Here is a 17,288-nt window from a genome sequence, read left to right on the forward strand (position 1 = left end):
TAACTGGCATGTGTTCAATGGCAATACATAAAGTACATATTTTATTGCAGTTTCTTAACTGGATAACTGATGGATTACAAGAGCTAGTATAAAAAGAACAGCAGCTTGTCTCCAACTCCTCTTTCTAGACTTGGACCTTTAATATTGATGCAAAACCAAAATCCAGTAACTCTCTCAATATTGCCGATCTCTCTGATAAGCACCGTTGCTATTAATGATCATTGTTATATTTAGAAACTGCTGAACTTAAGAAAAACAGAAGCACTGATGTGGTCTCAATAAAGTGAGGATGGATTACTGGAAATACCGATTCTGAAACAGCTTCTGTGTACCGCTCCTATCGTAAGATGAAAAATGCACCACCTGCTTCATATTGCCTTATTGTAACAAGGAAAGCTTTTCCACTGGCATAAGTGGAGGAAGCACTGTGACCCGAAATTCTGCCATGGCAAGCCTCTCTCATTTACTTCACCTTATACTATGTAGTATGTTTTCTGTGTTGTTTTTTTTTTTCATCAGTGCCTTCCTGACAACTGCCTCTTCAAATATGACTTAGAAATACATCTGTGAGTGTTTTGAATAGCATGAAACACAGGATGATTCTACCACTGCTTTCCTTTGGAACATTTTCCTTAGGATACCCACCAGCACTGGGTCCTGTGCAAGCGATTCAGAAGCTTTTTTGTATGCCAACTCTACAGGCATGTATTTCAGCCATGAGTTTTAAAAAGACATGTAAATTCTTTCTAGTGGTATAATATTAACCATAAATCAAACCTGTATTTCCAACTAAAACCCACTAGGACTAGAAGAAAATGGGTTAAAGAGAAGTAACAAACTCATACTTCCGCTTCTTCATTTTTTGTGAAAATGAAAGAAATAAAAGTTTTCTGATGAATCCTTGCAGAAATAGAAAAAGCCTTCAAGCTTTTCACCCTGTGTACTGTATTTGAAAATGTGCAATGCATTGTGGCAGAACAGGTACAGAAAAGTAGTGAGTCAGCTTCTTTCCTCATAACCACAGAGATTTCGTTTAAAAAATACTGACTTTAATTTGCCTCCTTTTTATTCCGTGTAGACCTTCTCAATGTCATATTTTTCATTTACTCTTTAGCTACAATGACAAAACGCACTTGTTTTTAAACAGAAGCTGATATTCTCACACAATAGGATGAGTTCAAGAAATTAGGTTTAAAAAACAGCGTATATCACAAGAATGTATCGTAACAGTTGGCGATGATGTTAAACTGTGCATAGCACACTAATTTGATCCTCTTGGATGCAGTCTCTTATATTATATTTACAAAGACCTGCTAACTATTTAGCCTTTCTATTTAGTCTGCTCTGTTTTTATTTCTTATTTGAGAACCCTTTCATTCCATGTGACACTGAGTATCTAACAGATATAAAGCTGATATTGATTCTCCTCCTTTTTGATCTGATACCCAGGTTGGGCCAAGAGGTGAGAATACAATTTTTTTTTGTTTTAAATCCTGATTTCCTTTTTGATACTTGCATAGTGAGCACAACTCCTGGCAGCTGGCCAAGTTAGCTTCTAGCCACACTGAATGGGAGCCCTTAAAAGCCTCTTCTTTTAATGCAACATATAGCCCAAATTGATCTTTTCTCTAGAAAAATTCCCCGTGCCTCATCCTGCTTCTTTTAAGCTGGAGAAAATCCAATGAGACTCCATCCAAGCTGCGAAGTGTCTGTGAGGGAAAAAAAAAAAAGACCAGAAAAAGTCCATCATCACTAGATAATGTGTCTGGGTGGGTAATTTAAGCAGTCCTTCATGGCTGAATATTTTAGGTTTCACTATCTATTACTGATACATAAGGTCCTAAAACTTACAAGTAAAAATTGAAGCATTTAGATGATGTGTGCGGACACTACAAATTCTAGAAAAATCCAAGTTCATGTTACCTGTGCAACCTCAATTATTTTTTGTATTAAGATATCCACTTCAACTTGGCAAGGTTGTAAATTTTTAGCAAGATGTCATGAAAAATTCATATGGGATTGTGGGATATTTTTTTTAAGAACAGCTATAACTGAAAACAAATAATACTATGCTGTTACATTAAATCTTGATAATCCTTCAGGAATGTTCCTCCTTCAGTATTCTGAATCTCTGTTTACAAAGAAGGTAACAGTAGGAGTTTTGAGATATTTGTCTGCATCCGAACTTCACCACTTAGTCCTAATTTTCCATACAACTATCCCAGTACCTCAGAAACTGTAGTACATGTCGACATTGAACATCTGCATATTCTTCTCAGTTTTCTTCTTTAATATTTCAACAACAAATTCATATAATTAAACTTTGGGAATATTGGGAGAGCTTTACTGCTAAGGAAATGGAGCTGTCAGCATACAGATATTGTTACGTACTCTGAGTACATGCTTCAATAAGACGTTTGTTGCTTCCTCTTAAAATGCAGAGTATTGTACGCAAATCTTGGGAATGTTACTGGTCAATGAGCACAGCAGAGAAAACAGGAAAGCTCTTATGTTTGTATGGTACTTAGTGCCAAGAACTAGTTTCCCTAGTAATGACAGGAAATGTTGAGCAATAAGATTCTTGCTCCAAAAATGACATTGAAAATCAGATGTTATGATGCTCCCTTTAAATTACAGGGTAAAGGATATGGATAAATAGCAAGTGAAATAGTAAATAGTGTGCTACCCTGAACAGAGAGAATAAATCTCATTTATCAATATAAAAAAGTAATTACATTTTTATGTTGCCAAGGAAAGCTCATTAAATACTTCTTGCCTTTTCTATTCCAAAGTAATATTGCTTACCCATCATCTCTCGTAAATATCGATTAAGGATGGTTAAATAAGACATGCTTAGCTATACCAAAACACATTATTCAAGGTTAATTGGACCAGTATATTGTGAAGCTATCAGCACAATTAAATTGTTAGCAAAACTTGAATCTACTACATGAAGTACTAGCGCTAGAATAAGGTAAAATTTTTGGGCCAGCTACATTAGACAATATTTTAATAACAAAAGAAATGTCAAGCCCTGTTGCTTTTCCCTTGGGATGGGAGGAAGTGGGGATGCTACTAAATCAAACTGGAGACGATTCATTAAAGACTAAAGAGAAAAAAAATCCATTTTTTTGCTATGTTATTATTTAAACATATAATAATTTTAGCTTCTGGTTGAGTATAGATAGAAATTGCTGTGTTCTGGAAATTAAACTTTACTGCTTTCTTTGAGGAGAGTATTGTTGATGAAGAAAATGAGTTGATTCTGGACCACCAAATACATTATTAAAAGGAGAAGAGAGGGGATTGAATAGAGTTGTAGATATTATTTATTAGTGCTATTATTATTATTTAGTATCACAATGATATCCTCTCATAACCTGACAAGATGAGACAAAAAAGAAGGAAAATCAAAAAGAAGAAAGGAAAGAAAAAAAGAAGGAAAGAAATGAAGAAAAAAGGAGATGGAAAGGAGGAAAGGAAAAAAGAGAGAAAGAAAGAGAGAAAAACAGAGAAACAAAGAATCAAAGAAAGATCAGAACAGCAGGAATTGCATTTTTTTTTTTTTTCATTTAGAAAATAAAAGGAAGGGCTTACTATAGGAATGCAGAGATAGTTACTACTGCAGCATCACAATATTCCATGAATCCAGTCCGTGGTGGGAGTCACGGAGGGAGAGGTACGGGTTCACTCTTTCGCTCTCCCTCAGTCGATCACTGGCAGAAGAAAAACACAACAGTGGAAAAGACACACACCTAGATTTTGCAGAGTCCATCCTCATATACTGCCTGGTTCTTCTTGGGTTGCCCTTAGTAATGGCATGCTCATGACATAGGTGCAATAGTCCAGAGCAGGCTTATCCACATCAAAGAAGCAATACCCATAAAAGCTTGCCCCCAGAATGTACTATCCTACACAATTACATAAGGTTTGATTACAACCATTGCTCTGACTTGCTGGGCTTGTCCATCGGTAGAGGAAGTTACAAGATGCATAGAGAATATCACATGTTGAATGAGCTGAACAAAGCGTAGGATCAAGCAAGGTACAGGTATAAATGCTGCAGTAGCACACAACAGTTAGAACAAAATGTGTCTCGGCCATAGATTACCTGGAAGTCAAGAAAAGAAATCAGAGTCCAAGCCTTTCCAAGTCTGGGAAAACTTGGGTAACATGGGTTTGTTTACATATACCCGGGGTGATCTGTTTTACAACATTACCGTTGTCATCAATCTTCAAACAGCAGGTGGAATCATTCAGTTCACAATTTAGTGATGAGGCTTTGGGACAGAAAGCGTTAACTCATTGACAACTATTGATTCCCCAGTGATCTCTTACTCTTAACAGCATCAGAGAGGTGAGCGGACCAGTCAGGATTTTCCAGTTTCAAAAATTTATTCAGGAGGCCATTGGACTGTTCCATTATGTTGGTATGTTCCATACCATTAGCCTGAGCGTAACAGAGGGATGAAAAACCCACCAAACACCTTCCTCTTTGGCTCATTTTTGTACTACTGCAGTAAAATGGGAGCCATTGCCTGACTGTATTGAATTGGGTTTTGGGAGAACACTAAATTTCATCAAGGCCTTAACAGTGTTTTTCCCCATTGCTCAGCCTGTAACAGGCCAGAGGCTACTTCCACACCTACCAGAATGTACTGCTTACTTCAGGTTTACGGAAAGTGCCAATATAGTTAATTTGCCATGTTTCCAATAGGTGTTTCCCTTCCCGTAGGTGGAGAGAACCTTCCTGTAAGGGGTGTTTGTGCAGGTAAGTGCAACATAGGACACTTCATCCCTTCTGACAAAGTGGAAAGCATGAAGACAGTGATTAGATCACTGCATATGAAGAGTCCAAAGTCAGAATGTGGATGCTGGGACAATTTTCTGGTAACAGGTAATTTTTGAACCACTGCAAACTGTTTCCACTTTGTTGATACGTGTGCCCCAAACATACTCTGAAAGGCCACACTGCCAAATTGTTGCCCCAAGGGATAGCTCTTCTGATCACAGAACTGCCTGGGTTGGAAGGGAGCTCAAGGATCATGAATCTCCAACTGCCTGCCACATGCTGGGTCATAAACCTCCCCATTTAATATTAGACCAGGCTGCCCAGGGCCCCATCCAACCTGACCCTGAAGACCTCCAGGGATGGATGGGGCATTCACAGCCTCTCTGGGCAGCTGTTCCAGCACCTCACTACTCTTTCTGTAAAGAATTTCCCCCAACATCCAACCTAAATCTTCTCTTCCTCAACTTAAAACCATTTCCCTTTGTCCTGCCATTATCTATCCTTTCAAAGAGTTGATTCCCCTCCTGTTTGTAAGCTCCCTTTAGGTACTGAAAGGCTGCAATGAGGTCAGCCTGCAGCCTTTTTTCCTCCAGGCTGAACAAGCCCAGCTCCCTCAGCCAGGGGAGATGCTCCAGCTTCCTGACTACCTTTGTGGCTCTCCTGTGGACCCTCTCCAACAGCTCTCTTTCTTGGCTCCAGACTTGGACACAGTACTCCAGATGGGGCCTCACAATAGCAGGGTAGAGAGGGACAATCACCTCCTTGTCCCTGCTGGCCACACCTCTTCTGATGGAGCCCATTTGCTTCAATTGCTTTCTGAGTTGAAAGAGCTGCGTGAGCACACTTCAGGCTCATGTTAAGTTTTTCATCCATCAGGACCCTCGGGTTCTTCTCTGCATGGCTGCTCTCAAGGACTGCTCCTTCCAGTCTGTATACATGCCTGGGATTCCTCTGACCTAAGTGCAAAACCTCGCACTTTGCCGTGTTGAACCTCATTAGGTTCACCCAGGCCCACTTTTCAAGCCTGTTGAGGTCCCTCTGAATGGCATCCCTTCCTTCCACTGTGTCAACTGCACCATTGAGCTTGGTGTCATCAGCAAACTTGCTGAGGGTGCACTTGATTCGATGTCAATCATCAACGTCATTGATGAAGATTTGATGAAGAGCACTGGTCCTAAGACAGACCCCTGGGGGACACTGCTCATTTACACCTCCACCTGGACATAGAACCATTAATCACCACCATCTGTCTGAGCCCTTTTAACCAATTCCTTATCCATTCGGTGGTCCACCCATGAAATCCACATCCTTCCAATTTGTAGACAAGCATATGGTGGAGGACCATGTCAAAGGCTTTGCTCAAGTCCAGGTAAATGGCATTGGTCACCTTCCCCTTTCCCACCAATGCCATCACTCCATCATAGAAGGCCACCAAATTGGTTAAGCGTGACCTTCCACTGGTGAAGCTGTGCTGGCTGTCTCGGATCACACGCTCATTCCTCATGTGGTCAAGCATGTCATCCAGAAGGATCTGCTCCATGATCTTCCCAGGCACAGAGGTGAGACTCACTGGCCTGTAGTTCCCGAGGTCCTCCTTACTCCCTTTCTTGTAAATGGGAGTGACGTGACCCTTCCTCCAGTCATCCGAGACCTCACCTGACAGCCATGACTTTTCAAATACGATGGAGAGCGGCTTGACAACCACCTCAGCCAGCTCCTTCAGAACCCTGGGATGCACGCCATCCGGCCCCATAGACTTGTGCACTTTCAGTCTCATGAGGCAGTCTCAGACTTGCTCTGCCCTTGTAGTTAGGAGGGATTTACTCCCCCAGTTCCCACCTAGAGGTTTAGGGCTGCAGGGCTCAAGGACGTGAGAAATATTACAATCCTGACTGCCAGCAAAGACTGAGGCAAAGAACTCATACCTATGAAAAGAACTGATATCTCTATACTCGAGGATCTGATGCATCCCAGGTACTTATAAAAACTAGGGAAGATCTTGAGAGCAGAAGACTTGGGAGGTCCTGGTGGACGAGAAGCTGGCCATGAGGCAGCAGTGTGCACTTGCAGCCCAGAAGGCCAACTGTGTTCTGGGCTGCATTAAAAAAGGGGTGTCCAGCAGGAAGAGAGAGGTGATTGTCCCCCTCTACCCAGCTCCTGTGAGAGCTATCTAAATTTTTGAATCCAGGCCCAGGGTCCCCTGCACAAGAAAGACACAAAGCTCTTGGAATGAGTCCATAGGAAGGCCACTACGATTATCAGAGGGCTGAAGCACCACTCCTATGAAGAAAGGTTGAGGGAACTGGGCTTGTTTAGCTTGGAGAAGAGAAGGCTCTGGAGACACCTCATTGTGTGGGCCTTCCAGTACTTGAAGGGAGCATAGAAACAGGAGGGGGAATGGCTGTTTGTGAGGGTGGATAGTGATAGGACAAGAGGGAATACTTTTAAATTAAGACAAAGGAGGTTTAAGTTAGATGTTATGAGAAAGTTTTTCAGCCAGAGGGTGGTGAGGCACTGGAACAGGTTGCCCAAGGAGGCTGTGGATGCCCCATCCCTGAAGGCATTCAAGGCCAGGCTGGATGTGGCTCTGGGCAGCCTGGTCTGCTGGTTGGCAACCCTGCACGCAGCTGGGGGTTGGAACCAGATGAATGTGTGGTCCTTTTCAACCCAGGCCATTCTATGATCTTCCAACTAATACTTGAACCAGACAATAATTTTCAGAATGAAGATGCTAAGTGAATCAGGCAATTCTTACTTCAAAGAGATTTTAACGAAAAGAGCAATGGTTTTTCTCCATCGTAAATGTGTCATACTTCTAATCTCAGCCGTTGCAACAGCAATTAAAGAAATGATAATGAGGTACAGAAACAGAATCCACTGTCCAAGTCTATTATATACTCTTTTTACTGTATTTGTGGACTAGATTGTGGCTTATATGTGTATAACATGTTCATTTCTTGTTAAGACTGCGAGGTGGAATAAAATAAACTGACATGTTGTGTGTTGGCTGGCTTCCTCTGTAAAAAATTAATTATTAATTTCCTCAGAGGTGGCAGACCTGGACTTACTGGCAAATTGAAATTGTGGAAATGGACACAACTGAACTACTGCATTGACAACACTCAGAACAGCTAGTATCCACAGGTCCACTTCAGAATTCCAGATTCCCATCACCTTCTGTGCCAGATCACATCTGACTGGACCCACGGTGACTGGCTGTCCTCACGGCTGCCATAGCAACACCTACAAGGTGGGCTCAGAGCCTCCATGCCCTGTGCTAGGAGTGCCCAGTAGCAGCACCTAGCCCCATGGCTGGCTGGTTCAGTGGGCCGAGCACCAGTGCCTGGAGCAGGGGGACATAAGAGCCTATCATACTGGTTGCCTGGGAGACAAAGTCAGCCTTGGATTGATCGGAGTAGGGAGTTCTGCTCCCAGCTGCTTCACAAGAATCAGGAGGGAAGGCTGAGACTTGTGCACTGATGCTATGCATCTCAGTTCAGCTTGGCTCAGCTCGGCATGACTCAGCACAGCATGCTCCTTCACCTGCCTGCATGGCCACCCTGCTTGCCAATACCAGCAGAGGTGCAGTCATGTAGCAGTACCCACCAGGGGCAGGCCTTGCCTCAGGTGAGGTGTGTATGTGCAGAGCCAGAGAACACACTCATGGGTGGTGCTACCACTTCTTGTCAAGAAGGAATCTGTAAAACCTTCCATCTAGTACCAAAGAAGTTGCATAAATAGCGTACTTAATACATAGCCAGTTTGTCTAAGTTACTGGATTTTACTTTGGGAGATGACTGGAAGAAGAGCATTTTGACATGAGTAAATCGCCAAAACATAACATTTTTCAAGTGGATACTCATCCTTCCACTCTCTCCTTCCACTTTCATATTAGTATTACCTAAGTGCTACCAAAGCTTTAATTCTGTTTTTTCCTTAATTTCAACTTAAAGTTATTTTATTAGGCATATTAAAAAAGAAAGCTATTATTACAAGCCAGCAAAACATTCTGATGTTGACATAATAAGCTCTTTTCATAATAAACCTGTACAATACTCAATTATGCTCAAGTTTCATACACCTGCATGTAGCTGAGTACAAAGTTGTCTGTTCATTTCCTTCTGAATCCACTACTGAAGCTGTAACAGCAACATTACTCTCCAGTCACTTTGTGGTAAGTCCTCAGTAAGAAGGAAAAGAGACAGCCAATCCATGATCACCTTTGCATAGCATAAAGTCTTGGACAACTGAGCTAGATTCTGTTGCAGCTCTGTGACTTCCAGGAACAAGGAAATGCCCTTAGTGCTATGGATCACAGGTCTGTCAATTAGTAAGAACAGGACACACCTCCTGATTGGTCTTCTAACCTCTGTATGGTTTTAGTTCAGAGGATTTTCTGTAGCTGACGTGGTTTGGCTGTTTAGAAGGTCTCAGCAGACTAATCTTCCAAATATTTGTCTGATCTACCCTTGACCCCACATAACCTTTTGCATGCAGAAGACTAGAAGTATAAACGCAGACTTACAAACTAAACAGACAGTTCACAAGAACAAACTTTGTCATGCCCTGTGATACTGCTAATTGTAAGTAAAAGCTGTGATACAAGCTAATTGTTATAGTCTCAAACAAATCCTGGGCCATCTGAAGAGCTAGAACTCAAAGCACTACTGTCTCTCCTGTCTGGAACAGGAAAGTAGTCATTCACCAGGGCTATTTCCTGAAACAACAATCCCAGTAAGGCTCCAGGGTCTCTTGGTGATCTGACAGAGATATACTGGGCTGCTTTTGAAGAGGCTGCTCTGTCTTAAGGGTTAGGAGAGCTTAGCAGTGCAGATGTAACTCTTGTCATGCTAGTTAGAGTTGAGACCAGAGAATGCCTCTCAACTTGTTCTACCTAAAAAAGCACACGTGCCAACAAGCAGACAAGCATCACCTTTTGTGTCACAAGTGTGCTAAGAAACTCTGTGGGCTTAGGGGCAGGCATAGGATATTTAGTTTCGAAAGAACACAAGCATTAGAAATGTTCCAGGAATCTTCACTTCACACAAGAGGTAAATTCACTCTTTTTTAAGGACCTGTAATAAGCTCTTCCTGTTAAGTAGTGAAATGAGACCATCACTGGCTATAGTGCACATGCACCAGCTCAGTCTGAACCAGTAGGTGAGCTGAGTGACCAGAGCTGGGGAACACACACCCATCATGCCTCCCTCCCTCCTGGTGGTGCTCCCAGGAGCACATGCACACCAGCCAGCACGGTTTGCCTTGAGAGTGTTGGTGGACACTGCTGTCCTCCCAAAAGAGAGGGATCACCAGAGCACCTGTGCTTATGTGATGCAGGAAGAACTACATAGGAAACTGGGAACCTGCTATCATGGAGCAAACATATGACAGCAGCTCTGCTCTACAAAACAGCTTTGTCTTTCATGAGATCACATCAAGAGTGAGAAAAGATTCACTCTATGCATTCAGCGTCTGTTCAGTGTTATGGTATGTCAACAGAGATGCCAGTCAACTTCTCACTACATCCAAGTTTCTTAACCAAGATCTCAACCTTGCTGACCAACAGTCCATCTCCCAGATGGATCCACACTGCCATCAAATAATGTAGCTTTGTATCTGTCAAAGCAAGATCCTGCAGACAGAAGTCAGCCTATGACACTGTTATATGAAGACAGTGTTTTTGTTTAATAGAAGAATTTCACACATTGTGACTGACAGGTTTTTTTTGTTGTTTTTTTTTTGTTGTTGTTGTTTTTTTTAAAAGGAGAACCTCTACTCTGGTTCACAGCCATGCTTGACAAAAGGCAGCTTTTGTCAATTCAAATAACATGGAGAGTTCTGGTGTAATTATGCTCATACGAGAACTTTTTCCCATTTATACGTGTATGTATTTATGTATATGTACATTTAAAATTGTAGTTCCTATAGCAGCAAAGCCTGTTTACAAAGCTCCTACTCCAGCAATCCAAGCACCACAGTTTGTGTCCCTTGCAGCTGTGCTGCCAGTAGTGACTGCAGAACACACTGCATATCTCCTTGTTGAGACAAGCAACATTTCACTTATTTGTTTCGCAGCATGAACAGTTGCATCTCTGCTTCTGAGATGATGACAAACTACTCTATAGAAATAAATAACTAGACATTGCTATAGGAGAATTGAGTGTTTTACACTATCTTTCTCAGTCATCATTCACTTGTACTCAGAATCTGCATTGGAGGACTCTAAATCAGAATATACTGTATCCTGAGCAACCTCTTTGACCTCCTTCCATCCAAGATATTTCTTGCCATAGAATCCCCACAGAAAGGAATATCTTTTGTCATACATTGGTATATTGTTGATATGTCTATCAACACAACCAGTCTGTCAAACTGTTTCAAAATTTTCTTTTATTTTTATAGAAATAATGATATTACTATTACAACACAATGCAACTAGAATGATAAGATTATAGTAAATGAAATGTTCTACTTTTAAGTCTGCCTTTTGTTAATACGGAAATCGTGACAGACCACTGTCAAAATACTTAAGATTATGTAATTTCAAAATGAAAGACATAATGGTCCAAATTCTTACAAACATTACAACAGAGTGACATATAAACTCTGCCTAAGAAGTGAATTGCCTTTTCTGATAAGGCTTGTGGTCATTTTATAGGTAAAATATATGTAAAATAAAATCTTTCATATTCTATAAAAATAATCCACAGACAAAGGAAACTTTCATTCTCACTACATTGACCACAAATAACCTGTCATAATAAGTAAATACAGGCATGCCACTATTTATTATTTGCAGGGTAATAGTTTCAAGCATAATATAGAGGAAGGATACCAACTGATTTCATCTGCACATGTGGACAGAATTCTAAGTATTTTACTCTTTAAAAACTTACAATTCTCATTCTGTCCAGAAGTTCTTCTCACAGTCATCTTCAAGGTCTAGTTGACATTGCCAGAGCTAAAATTCATCAAAAAAGTGGTATTATCATTTAAGAGAGTCTAGGCAACTCACTTTTTTTACCAGCTACTGATAAGTTTATGCAATTCAGACATTTAAGACTGTTTAAGACTGGACCTTATTTGATCAGCTCAAAGTAGAGGAACTTTATGTAACTTAGTCATACATTTTCCAGTTGCTTGAATTTGCAAGATATATTTCTGTCAACGGCTACTCTAAAACTACTGATTTGTATGCAATTCATGGCTCTGCTAGAATTTCAGATCACATATGCACATGTAATGCTATAATGGGATGGGAAGTACTACAATAATAGCAGGGTGGCAAAGTCTTGAGCTACAGCAAATGAGAAAAAGCCCAAGCGTAGCAGCTGTAGAAATGGAGAAAAAAAAAAAAAAAAAAAAAAGTGCTTACCTGTGGAAGGGCTCAGGTAGGCAGGGATCTCCAGCAAGAAACACCCTCACCTCCACTACCAACCCTTAAATAAGGTCTGGGAAGGGGTGGATCCTGGCTCCACCACTTCCAGTCACTCAGGTGCATTTCTTACACCTGAGTTCTTCTAGGTTGGCCCTGCCTTCCCACCAGGTGCTCCATCACTGCTTCAGGATGTGACTTAGCATTTCTACTGTACCACAGCAAACAAGTAGAAATTTTGGTTTGCCACAATGGGCTCAAAATTATCCATTTCCACCGGTTAAGTAGAGAACGGAAAAGCATGGTTTAAGTCTTGCCTTGACAAGTCTGACCCCCATCGCATGAATGTTTAAGCAGTGATGCTTTCAGGTGGTTGATTTCATAAAAATTTAACATAAGGAATAAACTACCAAAATTTATAATTAACTATTCTACCTATAATTGTGAATGGCATCTCTGTATTCTTCCTGTTTCTCTCAACATGGCTTGGTATAAAAGACAGGCTGGATTTCTTGGTTAGAGATTGCTGTTTTTTTTTTTATGGCTGCTGACTCTTATTAACAAGGTCTGCGGGGTGATATCTTTTATTATTCTGGCGGTTTATGTTTAGTCCTGAAAAGAAGCAGAAAAGATAATTTTTGAGAGTTTTCATCTTTTCATCGTCACACTACACCCATGCATGTCTCTGATTCCCCCAAGCTGTCTTTGGCACTTTCTAGTTGTTCCTGCGATGCTCGGGCTGTTTGTTTCTCTTCTAAGTGCATGTATAACCATACTGCAGCAATGTCCAACTCCCAGTGAAATCTCTCCACCCACACAGCGGATCATCAGACCATCCATACATGAGGCCCGTGTTCTTGATAGTGGCTCTCTGTTGCTTCAACAGTTGCATACATGAGGAAATTTAACTGCTCCTGTTGTGTGCCCTGATGAAGAGTAACTCCTGTGCTCAACTGTTTCTGTTATATTTCAACTCAGTGTTAACAGCATTTTCCACTGCAAGTAGTCCAAGGATTATTCACTTTCTGATGTTTTAGTTTGTCTTTGTTCTTTAACAAAATGAATTAAATTATACACAAAGTTTAAACCAGCTTCCATTTGCTTGAGTACTATAAGCCTCTATTCTATACTGAGCTATGGTACTGAACAAACTGTAATTATGGGATCTGATTTTTGCTGTGAAAAGATGTATGTTATTTAGATACCATAAATTAAACTGTGCACAATTATCACAGCAAACAATTTTGCAGTGTATCATAAAAGGAATTGCACCAATATGGAAATAATAGTGTGCCCAGAAGACATAAAATATTGCCTTCATCTTTCTCTACAGTTTTAATATGTGATGAAAATCATGATGCTGTTTCTCTTGAAACTGTAAAATTCAGTTTAGCAAATTAATTCCAAATGCAGATTTCCTCTAAGAACTTTGTGGTTTTACATCATCTGTTATTTCCATATCTTGCAGAGCCCACAGCATAGGACAGCAGATAACTTAGTTCAGATTATTATTCATTGTTTTTAATAGTTTTAACATCCCAAAGGAGGGTGGGATTATTTATATGTTTAATGGTTTCCAGATTTTTGAGCTGGTAGTTTGTTCAGTTCTCTGGGGAAAAAAACAAAACAAAACAAAACAGCAACAACAACAAAAAAACCAACAAACAACTGATGGCTACTATTCATCTTTCTTTATTCAAAGACAGCGTTGGGCCTCTGGTTAAATTATTAAAGCAAAACTGCCCAGTACAGGTTAGACTTATTTTCACTTTTTGCTTATCTCTAAGGAGAATTAAAGAATTGTTTTTAAAAGTCTTACATTGAGTTTCTTACTTTGATCATGCATATTAAAGTGACTATGACTGTATGATCCACAATTTCTTAGTGAGTTTTTAATACAATTGCATATTTTTATATCTACATACATTTATCCATGTTGTTATTGGTGCCTTATCCCATTTTAGCGCTGTTTCAATTCTGCCAGCATTACTAGTCTTTTACTATCATCATTACTGCGAAATTTATCATCTTTTCAGAAATTTTATCAGATACAAGGAGTTTGATTTCAGTGGCATAGAGTGCTAAAGAAGCTGTTATTAAAGATAAGAATAGAGGATAAAATTGTTCTGATTATTTAAGACTGTGTTCCTTTGAACAATCAACAGTTGATTGTAGCTGTATATAAATTTACTGCTCTTTAGGAGGTGGAGTCATAGAATGGCAACAGATTATTCCTATAATAAATATCTTCAGGATCAAGTCTACGGATTAATATAGAGGTTGCCTAGCTTAGAAAACCTGGCCCAGTCTTTCTCTGAAGTGACTTCAGATTTATCTGTTCTCATCACAGCAAATTCTCAGTGTAGACTATTGTAAGGGTCCCTCACCCTGTCACCTGTCACCACCAGAGAGGTGGTTGAGTCACCATCCCTGAATGTGTTTAAAAATCATCTGGATGTGGTGCTCAGGGACACAATTTAGCTGTGGGTTTCTAGAGTTATGACAGTATGGTTAGGTTGTGGTTGGACTCAATTATCTTGAAGTCTTTTCCAACCTGAGTGATTCTATGATTCTATGATTCTATTCTACCAAAAAGCAGGAAAAAACTGAGAAATCCAGCATATATTGCCACCCCTGTATGTTACCTACCAGAGTAGAAATGAATGTCTCTTTCTTATAGACTTAATCTGAGTTTTTCTTAAACACAAAAGATCATCCTAAAGATTTTTCAGTATTCATCACCTAATAATAGTGTTTAAATACAAAATAAGATTTTTGGCAATACTTTCCAACGGGGGGGGAAAAAAAGGAAAGAAAGAATGAAAGGAAGGAAGAAGGAAGGAAGGAAGGAGGGAAGAAGGGAAGGAGGAAAGGAGGAAAGGGAGGGAGGGAAGGAAGGAAGCAAGGAAGGAAGGAAGCAGAAAGAAAATGCAGTATTTTTCAAACCCCTCACCCTCCTCCTTGTGGATGGGTTTAGTCTAATTCAACCCTGGACAACTCGCGACCTCTTTTGGTCAGTGAACAAAATGAGTAAGATGACAAAAGATGGTTGAATACCATTGGTGCAGTCACCTATCTGTGTAATAAGAGTGTCTGTTTTTTTTCCGGAACTACTTTTATTTCAATTCCCAAGGAAAAAAAGTTTTTCTTAACTCTTGCATCATACTTCTTAAATGCAAAATCAATTAAAAAAAAAAAATCCTTGCAAGGTAAAATGTCTCTTTCAAGAAGGTATCTGGAGGCATTGTCTGAAAAAAGAATGGAGAAAGCAACCTGAAGATTTTATTTTAATGATCTATAAGTATCTGATTTTTAAAAGAGAACAGTTTTTGAGATTGACAGGACAGTACCTTGAATGATACAATACATACTCCACATTTCTGAACTTCAGTGTTAATGACAAAAGGGTTGAAAACAGAGCAATTTTGGGCTCATATCATTTCCCTGGTAGAAAATATTTGTATGAGCCAGTATCTTGTCAGCAATATTCTGTTTACTTTGTATGATGAGCAGACTTTTATGTCAGAAAGACCATACACATGTTTACCTCACCATCTCCTTTTGCAACAGGTCTCAGGAGCACTGTGGTGATAACGTATTTGTAATGATCACAAATTCTGGCTTCGTCAGTTCTGATTTTCTCCTTTGAAATTAAGCCAAGAAAAAGAGGGCAAAGTAAGCCAAGCAGAGAGAGGGTGGGATTTGCACTGGCTACAAGAAAAACGCAAACACATGCGCTGTGCAAAATTGGGTTTAGATGTTATTATTTTTCCCCAGATCTGTGAGGATGTTGTAATGGAAAGTGTTTTCTCTTGGGCAGTGGAAAAGGTTTAAGAGTTCAGAGAATGTTTTAGAAAGATAGGGGAGGAGTATCCACGGGGCTGGAGCACCACATGTACTGAGTCCTTTGCCAGAGCCAGAGAGCATACATGTCTGAGATGTAACATCTGTGTGCGTGTGTCTGTGCGTGTGTGCATTTCGCCCTATTTTCTCAGCAAATGCAACTGTCATGTGAACTGTAAGCCAGTCCCATGGTTCATCCAGGATCTGAATGTATGCACGTGTAAGAGAAAAGATATGCCTCTCTGCTTTCCGGGGCAAAGCAGGCAAGATTGTGTACTCAGGAGTCCAAAAAAGGGCACTCTCCATGAGATCTGCTCATGTGTCGTGCTGTACTGGTGCCAAGCTGACACACGGGCACGCAGAACACCCGTTCTTAAAAGAAAAGGCAGACGAAATGCCCTTCTTCCCAGGGCCGTACCCTTAAGCCGATCTCGAAGAACCCGTAAACCCCACGCATGGCCACAACCACCTTCCCCGCCCCCAGCTCCATGTCCGAAACCTGCATTTAGCGAGCAGCAGCGCTCCGTGCCGCCTGGTGCCGCTGGTAATTCATGGCGCGGGGCGGGCGGGGGAACCGCGCTATATAGGCAGGTCCGGGCGGCATGCGAGGGCAGATGGGTGTAGGGTCGGGAAGGCGAGGTGGCTGAAGGAATAAAAAGAGATTTCTTCTTTTTTTTTTTTTTTTTTTTTTTCCCCTCCCCCTTCATCAATTTTTCTCCTCACATGCCTGCTCTTTTGCGTTCCTTGTTTTCTCGAGCATTTTTAGACCGAATTCTCTTCAGATCGTCTGGGCTTGCTTTTTAAAGGTTGTTTGTTTTTTTTTTTTTTTTTTTTTTCCCCTCTTTTTGGTTTTACAAGACTTTTTTTTTTTTTTTTTTTCTTGTGCGTATGGCAAAAAAAAGCTAGCGTCAAGCCCAGTGGTTGAGGCGCTCTGCAGGGGGGCGGGAAAAGTTGCCTTTGTTCCCAACAAGTTATTTTATCGCTAAGGGCCGGCGGCTGAAGAGAGAACGGGTCGGCGCGCGCGCGCCCCGGGCGCAGCCTTCCACCCTCGCCGAGTCGCCGTGCCGCTCGCACTACGGGAGGCCGGGGCCTCGCCGCCCCGCGGCTCTTCCAGGCGGCGCGGGCTGTGAGCGCGATAGCGCGCCCCTCCGCTCTCCGAGGCGGCAGGGCCCGCCTTCGGTCGGCGCGGCGCTCCGGGCGAGGAGGGGCGGCCCGGAGCTCCTCGAGCCCCGGTCTCCCCCTCGGCCGGAGCCGCGCGGGGACGCCTTCCGCCGGTCC

At 41.3% G+C, this 17,288-nt stretch overlaps 1 long non-coding RNA gene across 1 annotated transcript; it reads right to left on the bottom strand.

The window, feature by feature from the left end:
• Positions 1-953: 953 nt before the first annotated feature.
• Positions 954-12,221, bottom strand: LOC128087812 (uncharacterized). The gene is made up of 3 exons (XR_008210024.1): positions 12,168-12,221; positions 3,598-3,716; positions 954-1,709 (listed from the first exon to the last, which is right to left on the bottom strand). It is a non-coding gene; the product is annotated as an uncharacterized LOC128087812 (long non-coding RNA).
• Positions 12,222-17,288: the final 5,067 nt, after the last annotated feature.

Source organism: Tympanuchus pallidicinctus, unplaced genomic scaffold, assembly GCF_026119805.1.
Source record: "Tympanuchus pallidicinctus isolate F22 unplaced genomic scaffold, pur_lepc_1.0 scaffold31, whole genome shotgun sequence".
In the NCBI taxonomy this organism is placed as follows: Eukaryota; Metazoa; Chordata; class Aves; order Galliformes; family Phasianidae; genus Tympanuchus; species Tympanuchus pallidicinctus.